Raw genomic sequence first — 11,571 nt, 5'->3', positions numbered from 1 at the left:
CCATTCAGACCTCAGTCCCTGGCCCTATATATTTCTGTTTTCTCACCTTGATAAAATTCATTTTTAATTTTTCTCTTCAGCCTTGACTCCTCTTTATTGCAGCTCTCTACTCCACATCTCCCGCTTGGCTCTGAGCGGAAGATTTACACAGTTTACTCACACACACACACTCCCAGTCTGCTTCTCCAAGCCTACGTCAACAAATGACCTTCCACTTTCCACTAGATGGCAGTTCTATTTGTTGAGCTTCCCAATCCAAAGATCAAGTCACTACTGGCTTCCTCAAGTCACTACTGGCAGCACCACTGTCAAAATGTGCCCTAATTCTAACCTCTTTTGACTGTCTTCTTCTTCTTCTTCTTCTTCTTCTTCTTCTTCTTCTTCTTCTTCTTCTTCTTCTTCTTCTTCTTCTTCTTCTTCTTCTTCTCCTTCTTCTTCTTCTCCTTCTTCTCCTTCTCCTTCTCCTTCTCCTTCCCCTTCCCCTTCCCCTTCCCCTTCCCCTCCTCCTCCTCCTCCTCCTCCTCCTCCTCCTCCTCCTCCTCCTCCTTCTTCTTCTTCTTCTTCTTCTTCTTCTTCCAGTGTCTCCTGTGGCATGGCAAAGGCTCCCACCTGTTACTTACTTCTGTCCTTGTTAATACACCTTCCAGTAAACAAAATGATCCTCTATAATCATGTCTAAATCTGTTTCTCTACTCTTCAAAAACCTCCAAGGTCTCTTCCACACTCAGAAATAAAGCAAATGTATCACAGTGGCTTTGTCTTATCTACATCTTATTTTTCACTCGCATCATTTCTCCTGATTGTTTTGGTTATTCTTTCTAACTTAACCACGGAAATGCCTGCCTCAGGGGATGAGCACCTCCTACTTTTTCTTCAGAAATATGTTTCTCCTCAATTCCTTGGAAGTTTTGATGTCTCAGTTTTCTGTCCATTGCATTTATCCGAACGCTTTCCATTGCACTTAGCACACAGATATATGTATCTTTTCTTTTTACTCACCTACCTCCATTAACAGAATTCAGGGCTGACAAAAAAAAGAATTTGAGGAAATTTTGCTCTTCTTATTGTTGTACCTCTCTGTTTGCTTTGTGCCTTATAATTTACTTGTACTAAACATAGCTTTAGGCTGTTTCATTAAATGGGTGATGGGTATATGAGTTTTCCAATACTTTGGAATAAGTCCACTTCAATACCCTCTCAAAGGATAGGATGCTAAAAGATCTCTTCCTTGGTGTGCCACTGACTAGAATTATTTAAATGATGCTCACTGGAGGACTACCCTTTTCTATAATACTCAGCAGAGATGAACCACAGGGATTGTTTTTAATTCAAACTCCCATTTGAATTTCATATTTTTATGTCATGAAAAAATGCTCTTGTCATTATATTATTATAGATTTTTACAAGAACCTCACAAATTGCCTTATACCCAATGGATAGTGAATAAAAACTTGAGTAGTGACTGACTACAGTAATTGAATCCACTTGAAATTAATTATTTTTTTATCTTGATCATTTATCCTCCAGTTTGACAGCAAGGCAAGGCTGTTGTAATTTGTTTTAGGCTGTTATATACAAGTGTACTGCCCCCTGGAGATCCCAAATATATGTTAATTGATGATAAAGTGGATAGGACTGTTTCTGGCATCTGTTATAGATTTTCAAAGAAATCTCCCCACTATATTATCATAGAATTTATTAAATCTAGAAACATTTCCAAAACATATGTTTATAGTTTTGGATTTTGAACTGTTCTAAGAATAAATTCTCCTCACTGGTGTTCCAGCCTCTTGCCTATCTCCCCTCCAAACTATCCTAAATGTATGTCGCCTTACAGTCCCTCATCACAGCTCCAATCAAGCCATTTTCTTTCTGAAATACTGATGCTAGCTTCCTACTGAATTCCAAATAAAGTCCAAAGTTATCAACATATATGTGAAATGACAAACCTATTAGGCATACTATAGCTTCCACTCAATATTTGCACAAAGTGTTTTGTGAAATATTTGGGTAGCATAGGATCAAGAGTTTTCCAGTGAAAACAAAATAACTAGAATTTATATAGACAAGAATTTGGAATACAGTAGAATACATTTAGAAATTATACTGGTTCAGGAAATTTGGTCTAGGGCCTATGACCTCTCCAATCACATATAACTGGCCAATTTTACAGTCCAAGGTATGAGTCCTCTCTCCCAAATGAGTAGGTTTTTAAGTCAAATTAGATAGCTGAGTTCCCTAAAAATCTAAGTTCCACTATTACACCCTGTGGTTATCTTGCCATTCTGGGCATTGTTGGGGTTCATAAGATTTACAGCTGGTCATGACTATTGATTGCTTTTCTTTCTTAGCAGTTTGAATAACACTGATGGCTACTGTAAGAACTAGTTCTCAGGGAAGAGGCTTCTGGGTCATTTCTAACTCAGTAACTCTTTTCTAACTCCCGTGCCCAAAACCTGTATTTCTTCATGCATAAGGCCTTTCCTTCCTTTTAAGGCACACATTAGAGGTATTAACAAGAAAGCACTAATTACTGAAAATGTTTTGGAATGGTTTAAATGTAAACATGTACAACCACTCTGGAAATCAATCTGATGCTTTCTCAGACAACTAGGTATAGCACTTCCTTAAGATCCAGCCCTACCACTTCTAGGCATATATCCAAAAGAGGCTCAAATACACAATAAGCACATTTGCTCAACCATGTTTGTAGCAGCTTTATTTGTAATAGCCAGAAGTTGGAAACAACCCAGATGCTCCTCAACTGATGAATGGATACAGAAAGTGTGGTACATCTACACAATGGAATACTGCTCAGCAATAAAAAATAAGGAAATCATGAAAATTGCAGGTAAATGGTGGTAACTGGAAAAGATCATCCTGAGTGAGCTGTCCCAGAAGCAGAAAGACACACACGGTATATACTCACACATATAGACATATAACATAGGATAAAGCTACTAAAACCTGCACATCTAAAGAAACTAATCAAGAGGGAGGACTCTGGCTAAAATGCTCAGTCCCTATCCAGAAAAGCAAAAAGGATCAGAAGAAGGAGAAAACAGGGAACAAATTAGGAGGCTGCCACAGAGGGCCTATGAAAGGCTCTGCCCTGCAGACTATCAAAGCAGATGCTGAGACTTATGGCCAACCTTTGGGCAGAGTGCATGAAATCTTATGAAAGAAGTAGGAAATAGTAAAATCTGGAGAGGACAGGAGCTCCACAAGGAGAGCAACAGAACCAAAAAATCTGAGCACAGGGATCTTCCCTGAGACTGATACTCCAACCAAGTAGCATGCATGGAGATAACCTAGAACCCCTGCGCAGATGTAGCCCATGACAATTCAGTAAGTGGGTTCCCTAATAATGGAAACAGGAACTATCTCTTACATGAACTGATTAGCCTGCTCTTTGATCACCTCCCCTTGAGGGGGGAGCAGCTTACCAGGTCACAGAGGAAGACAATGCAGCCACTCCTGATGAGACCTAACAGAGTAGGATCAGAAGGAAGGAAAAGAAGACCTCCTCTACCAGTGGACTTGGGGAGGAGCATGGGTGGAGAAGGGGGAGGAGGGAGGGAACTACAGGGGGTATACAAAGTAAATAAAGTGTAATTAATAAAAAAAATTTAAAAAGATCTACATAGACTGGCCCTTCTAATAAGGAAAGGAGCTTGCATATTTTCATTATCTTTGGCTGTAGTAAGCCCTAAGATGATTTGGCAAATGGCATCAGAGAAAGAGGCAAGTTTGTGCCAAAGGAACCCTCTCCTTTTGATTTCCAGAGCTTTGATGAAGTTGAAAAGATGAGTGAGAAATGGTCCAGAGATCATTTCTTTTCTACCTATCCCTGAGCAGCAGGAGTGATTGCCAATATGCCTAAACTAAGAGCATCCATTTTGGAAATTCTGTTTTATTAACATTTCTGAATAATCTTATACTTTATGATGCAAGATATTCACAGATAGGTTAAGTGATGTGTCATTAAGGAGATCATGATATAATTGAGTGGATCAAACCTCACATATCCATAAAACAACACCACACTAAATACCTGAACTTTCAAAAGCACAAAACTGTTTAAAAAATCATGAGAATTCCTTCCATATGGGCTCTTCTGGGAGGTCTGTGTGGAATGAAGAACATGTGAACCAAATTTCGAGTCAAATTCATTATAGAAATTTGAAGACTGAAGAGGGAATTCAGAATCACTGGTGGGACAGGGATACATAGATAACAAATGAGGAAATTCAAGAAATAGTCTCTAATCCAGCTCAGTGGAAGTGCGTGTATTAGACTGGGTTATAGTAATAGATCAGATTGGAAGATGTTTTGCTTCAACAGTGATTGCAGTTTCAAGTGTTAAATAAGTTTGCTCTTAAGAATAGAATAGAATACAATAGAAAAGAAATAAAACAAAGAGAAAAAAGAAAGAAAAGTAAAAGCTGTTGAAGGTGCAAGAGAACATTTCAACAACGATACCAGAGTTTTTCTTAGGGCATGTCTGTCTTGTCCGACCTCTGAAACAGGTTGAAGGATGAAAGGATGACAAAACTTTTTTTTTTTCAGTAAACATATCAGAGTAGATATAGGGAAAAGGCAATGGTAGTTGGAAGATATTTTTTTTAAATAATAGATACATTGCTTTTTTAAACATTATTTAAATCTCATGTTGAGAATAGAAGAATGATGATTAACCTTTTAGAAGATTATCAATAGAAAGTGCTCTAGTGAATACAATAGATGTTGTAAAAAGGGTAAAATGTGAAAACAAATGAGTAATATGTGAAATCAGCATGTTAGAAAAGAAAGTTAAAAGTTAAAATATATCACAAATCAAACTGCACCTAAAATACTAAATCCTCTAAGATATCGGTTACATTGTCTGAAGAAAATAAAAAGTGTGTACATTTAACTAGTCGTATATAGAATCTCAATATAGAAATGTTGGAAATAGCAATCTTTCCACCTGAGGAAGTATGATTGTGTTAGAACCTTGTATGCTATTGTTTCTGAGTAGCTTTTCTGAATGTCTATAGTGAGTGTGTAGTAGTTCACTGACATGCATAGACTTTGAGTGTGACTTTGTGGTGCTTTTATTTATAAGTCATTTATAATAAAGTGATTTTTATTCAAAACATAAAAAAGAAATAAAGAACATCCCAGCCTATTAGCCATTAGACCATATTTCTCTCAGCATTTTTATTCTTGATAGATTTGCTATGGGTTTCTAACTTTAGGATAGCCACTCCAAGATGGAATCCTGAACTTTCATTACATGTGTGATTGTGTCAAGTGACTTTACTTTAGGGCCACTGTTCTGTGTTTCCTTACACATAGATAATACTAATTAAAGTGTTCATTTACCCATTATGCTAATTTAGTGAAGTCACAAGAATACAACCACTGATCACACCTGAAAAACTTATTGAGAACCTCAAGGACTTTTTGTTTATTTTATGTGATTTATATCACTGGTTTTAATCTTATTAAAATGAAAGTGGAAGAATTTTTTAAATATGCTTTGTTTTTTTTTCTTTTTTTATTATTATTTTTTTATCAGTTACATTTTATTAACTCTGTATCCCAGCCCTGTCCCGATCCCTCATTCCCTCCCAATCCTACCCTCCCTCCCTCATCTCCACCCTGCCCCTTTCCAAGCCCACTGATGGGGGGCCTCCTCCCCGTTCATCTGATCCTGTTTTATCAGGTATCTTCAGGACTGGCTGCAAAGTCCTCCTCTGTGGCCTAGCAGGACTGCTCCTCCCTTCAGGGGTGGGGAGACCAAAGAGCCAGTCATTGAGTTCCTGTTAGAAATAGTCCCTGTTCCCCTCACTTTGGGAAACCAATTGGTTACTGAGCTACCACAGGCTACATCCGAGTGGAGGTTCTAGGTTATATCCATACATGGTCCTTGGTTGAATGTCAGTCTCAGAAAAGACCCTGTGCCCAGATATATTTGGTCCTTGTGGAGCTCCTATCCTTTCCCCATCAGACTAACTCCCCTTCTTTCTTATGGTTCCCTGTACTCTACCAAAGGTTTGGTCATGAGTCTTTGCTTTGAAAACACTGCTAGTTAGAGTCTTTCAGATGCGCTCAGTAGACTCCTGTCATACGTTCAATGCACATCCCATCTGTCTTTCTAAACGAGGATTGATCATCTTACCCCATGTCCGCTCAATTGATTATCTTTTTAGGTGTATAGATTTCATTATGTTTATCATATCTTATAGGCCTATATAAGTGAGTATATTCCATGTTTGTCTTTCTCCTTCTGGGATATTTCACTCAGAATGATCTTTTCTAGATCCCACCATTTGCCTGCAAATTTCATGATTTCCTCCTTTTTGATTGCTGAGTAGTATTCCATTGTGTAAAAATACCACAATTTCTGTACCCATTCCTCCATTGATGGACATCTGGGTTGTTTCCAGGTTCTGGCTATTACAAATAAAGCTGCTATAAACATGGTTGAGCAAGTATCCCTTTTGTGTACTTGAACGAACTTTGGGTATATACCTAGCAGTGGTATAGCTGGGTCTGGAGGAAGCGCTATTCCTAGTTGTCTGAGAAAGCGCCAGATAGCTTTCCAGAGTGGTTGTACCAGTTTACATTCCCACCAGCAGTGGAGGAGGGTTCTCCTTTCTCCACAACCTCTCCAGCATGTATTGTCGCTTGAGTTTTTCATCTTGGCCATTCTGATGGGTGTAAGGTGAAATCTCAGGGTCGTTTTGATTTGCATTTCCCTGATGGCCAATGAGTTCTAGGCTGTTCCCCACTTTTTTTCCCAATTGATTTAGGGTATCTGGTTTTATGTTGAGGTCCTTGATCCACTTTGACTTTAGTTTTGTGCAGGGTGATAAATATGGATCTATTTTCATTTTTCTGCATGTAGACATCCAGTTGGTCCAGCAACATTTGTTGAAGATGCTGTCTTTTTTCCATTGAATGGATTTGGCTTCTTTGTCAAATATCGAGTATTCATAGGTGTGTGGATTTATTTCTGGGTCTTTTATGTGGTTCCATTGATCCTCCTTTCTGTTTCTATGCCAATACCATGCAGTTTTTATTACTGTTGCCCTGTATTACAGCTTGAGATCAGGAATGGAGATACCTCCAGATGATCTGTTGTTGTACAGGATCGTTTTGGAGATTCTGGGTTTTTTGTTTCTCCATATGAAGCTGAGAATCTTTTTTTCAAGGTCTGTAAAGAATTGAGTTGGTATTTTGATGGGAATTGCATTGAATCTGTAGATTGCTTTTGGCAGTATGGTCATTTTCACAATGTTAATCCTACCAATCCATGAGCACGGGAGATCTTTCCATCTTCTGATATTTTCTTCGAATTCTTTCTTCAGAGACTTGAAGTTTTTCTCAAACAGGTCTTTCACTTGCTTGGTTAGAGTCACACCAAGGTACTTTATGTTATTAGTGGCTATTGTGAAGGGTGTTTCCCTAATTTCTTTCTCAGCCTTTTTGTCTTTGGTATACAGTAGGGCTTCTGATTTTTTTGAGTTGATTTTGTATCCTGCCACTTTGCTGAAGGTGTTTATCAGCTGAAGGAGTTCTCTGCTTGAATTTTTGGGGTCGCTCATGTATACTATCATATCATCTGCAAATAGTGACACTTTGACCTCTTCCTTTCCGATTTGTATCCCCTTGATCTCCTTTAGTTGTCTTATTGCTCTGGCTAGGACTTCAAGTACTATGTTGAAGAGATATGGGGACAATGGACAGCCTTGTCTTGTCCCTGATTTCAGTGGGATTGATTTAAGTTTCTCTCCATTGAGTTTGATGTTAGCTATAGGCTTGCTGTATATTGCCTTTACTATCTTTAGGTATGTGCCTTGTATCCCTGATCTCTCCAAGACTTTAAACATGAATGGGTGTTGGACTTTGTCAAATGCTTTTTCGGCATCTAAGGAGATGATCATATGGTTTTTCTCCTTCAGTTTGTTTATGTAGTGGATTACATTGATGGATTTCTGTATGTTGAATCACCCTTGCATGCCTGGGATGAAGCCTACTTGGTCATGGTGGATGATATCTTTGATATGTTCTTGGATTCAGTTTGCAACTATTTTATTGAGTATTTTTGCATCAATGTTCATAAGAGAGATAGGCCTGAAGTTCTCTTTTTTTGTTGGGTCTTTGTGTGGTTTTAAGGTATTAAGGTGACTGTGGCTTCATAGAATGAGTTTGGTAGTGTTCCTTCTGTTTCTATTTTGTGGAATAGCTTGAGGAGAATTGGAGTAAGCACTTCTTTGAAGGTCTTGTAGAATTCTGCGCTGAAGCCATCTGGTCCAGGGCTTTTCTTGGAAGGGAGACTGTTAATGACTGCTTCGATTTCCTTGGGAGATATAGGGCTATTCAGTCTTTCTACCTGATCTTGACTTAGTTTTGGTAGATGGAATCTTTCAAGAAAATTATCCATTTCATTTAGATTCTCAAATTTTGTGGCATATAGGCTTTTGTAGTATGACCTAATAATTGTTTAGATTTCCTCAGTGTCTGTGGTTATGTCTCCATTTTCATTTCTGATTTTGCTGATCTGGATAATTTCTCTCTGCTTTTTAGTTAGTTTGGCTAAGGCTTTGTCCATCTTGTTGATTTTCTCAAAGAACCAGCTTTTTGTTTCATTGATTCTTTGGATAGTTTTATTTGTTTCTAGTTGATTGATTTCAGCCCTTAGTTTGATTATTTCCAGCCATCTGCTCCTCTTGGGTGTATCTGGTTCTTTTTTTTCTAGGGTTTTCAGTTGGGCCATTAAGTTGTTTGTATGTGATGTTACGAATTTCTTCTTGCAGGCACTTAGTGCTATAAATTTTCCTCTGAGCACTGCTTTCAATGTGTCCCATAAATTTGGGTATGTTGTGCCTTCCTTTTCATTGAATTCTAGGAAGTCTTTAATTTCTTTCTTTATTTCTTCCTTAACCCAGCTGTCATTGAGTAGTAAGTTGTTCAGTTTCCATGTGCGTGTCGGCTTTTTGTTGTTTCTGTTGTTGTTGATGTCTAGCTTTAGTCCATGGTGGTCAGATAGTATACAAGGGATTATTTCAATCCTTTTGTATCTGTTGAGGCTTGCTTTGTGACCCACTATATGGTCTGTTTTGGAAAAGGTTCCATGCGGTGCTGAAAAGAAGGTGTACTCTTTTGAGTTTGGGTGAAATGATCTGTAGACGTCTATTAGGTCCATTTGATTTAGGGATTCTGTGAGTGCTTTTATTTCTCTATTTGGTGTCTGTCTAGTTGATCTGTCCCTTGGTGAGAGTGGAGTGTTGAAGTCTCCCACTATTAAGGTATTAGGATCAATGTATGATTTAAGCTTTAATAATGTTTTATTTACGAATGTCAGTGCTCTTGTATTTGGGGCATAGATATTCAAGATTGTGATGTCCTCTTGGTGGATTTTTCCTTTGATGAGAATATAGAGGCCCTCCTTATCTTTTTTGATTAACTTAGTTTGAAAGTCTATTTTATTAGATATTAGGATGGCTACTCCAGCTTGTTTTCTGGAACCATTTGCTTGAAAAACAGTTTTCCAGCCCTTTACTCTGAGGTAGTGTTTGTCTTTGTTGCATAGGTGTGTTTCTTGGATGCAACAGAATGTTGGATCCTGTTTCCTTAACCATTCTGTTAGCCTGTGTCTTTTTATTGGTGAGTTGAGTCCATTGATATTGATAGATAATAGTGAACAATGCATGTTAGTTCCTTTCGTAATGGAGTCGATGATCTAACCCTGTTTCATTGCTTGTTTTCTTTTCATTTTTGTTGGGACATTATCTGTATGCCCTGTTTTCTTGGGTGAATTTGTTTTCATTGGATTGGAGTTTTCCTTCTAGTATCTTCTGTAGGGATGGTTTGCTGTGTAGATATTGTGTAAATTTAGTTTTGTCATGGAATATTTTGTTTTCTCCATCTATGTTGATTGAAAGCTTTGCAGGGTATAGTAGTCTGGGTTGACATTTGTGATCTCTTAGAGTCTCCATGATACTTGCCCAGGCCCTTCTGGCTTTCATAGTTTCTGATGAGAAGTCCGGTGTGATTCTGATAGGTCTACCTTCATATGTTACTTGGCCTTTTTCTCTTGCTGCTTTTAATATCTTTTCTTTGTTCTGTAGATTTAGTGTTTTGACTATGATGTGACGTGATGTGTTTCTTTTCTGGTCTAGTCTATTTGGAGTTCTGTAGGCCTCTTGTATATTTATGGACATCTCTTTCTTTAAGTTGGGAAAATTTTCTTCTATGATTTTCTTGAAAATATTTTCTGGACCTTGGAGTCTGGAGTCTTCTTTTTCGTGAATTCCTATTATTCTTAGATTTTTGTCTTTTCATAGCATCCTTGATTTCTTGGATATTTTGTGATCGGAACTTTTCTGATTTTACTTTTTCTTTGAGAGAAGTATCCATTTCTGCAAGTGTGTCTTCAGCTCCAGAGATTCTCTCTTCCATCTCTTGTATTCTGTTGGTGATGCTTACTTTTGTGGTTCCTGATCTTTTCTCCAAGTTCTCCAGCTCAAGGGTTTTCTCATTTTGTGTTTTCTTTACTGATTCTAATTCTGTTTTCATGCCTTGCGCCATTTCTTTCATGTGTTTGAATTTGGATTCCTGTCTCTCTACGATGGCCTCTATTTCTTTTTTCATTTCCTTTTTATATGCCACTAATTTTTCCTCTACTTGTGTATCTATTTGTTTGGCTATGTTTGCCTGTGTTTCTTTAAGGATATTGTCTATTTCTTCTTTCTTTGCCTCCAATTGACTGGCCATCTCTTTGAAAGACTTGTTCATTTCCTCCTTATGAGCCTCAAATAATTGGGCAAGCATGGCTTTAAAATCATTTTCCTGTGCTTCTGCTGAATTGGAGTATCCATCGATTTTGGGGTTTGCTGGTGAAGTCATGATGTCCTGATTTATGTTGGAAGTGTTCTTTCGCCTACCCCTGGCCATTGGCTTATCTGAAACCTTCCCTGTTTGTTTTTGGATTCTACAGATCAGACTGGTGCTGTCTCTCTCTGGTGTCTGGAGAGTTCTTCAGGAAGCTGAGCACTCTCAGCGTGTGCTGAGGACTAGCTGTACCTGTGGGAGGAAACTACGCAGGCGCAAACGGGGCAAATGCAAGAGTGTGTGCGCGCGCGTGTGTGTCTGTGTGTGTAAGTGTGCGTGGACGTGTGTCTCGAGGGACAGAGTGATGGCTAATGTTGAACCCTTGAGTGTGTGGGAGGGGCTCTGCACTGTATATGTCGCAGGCGCTAATGATGATCGCAGCGCAATTTCTGGCATTAACTGCCTTAACTCCTCAATTAGGCCCACAGGGCAGGAACTTCAATGTCCCTAGTGCCCCTCTGTTTCCCAAAGTGGGTATGTGGGTGGGAGGGGGGTTCGATGCCTGGCTTCTGATTTAGGAGAACCCAGGATCTGGGGAACTGCAGATTCTCAAGGGTGCACTCACTTACAGGCAGGTCACTTGGCAGAGATCGTGGTATCCAGGGCTCTCTGCTCTCTGCTCTCTGGTTTGGCCCTGCTTCTTTGATGTGCTCCGCCAGTTCTGTGCTGCTGTCACTGCCAGGTTCT

This window comes from Meriones unguiculatus, chromosome 19, assembly GCF_030254825.1.
Source record: "Meriones unguiculatus strain TT.TT164.6M chromosome 19, Bangor_MerUng_6.1, whole genome shotgun sequence".
Lineage (NCBI taxonomy): Eukaryota > Metazoa > Chordata > Mammalia > Rodentia > Muridae > Meriones > Meriones unguiculatus.
This window is presented reverse-complemented; position numbering follows the sequence as displayed.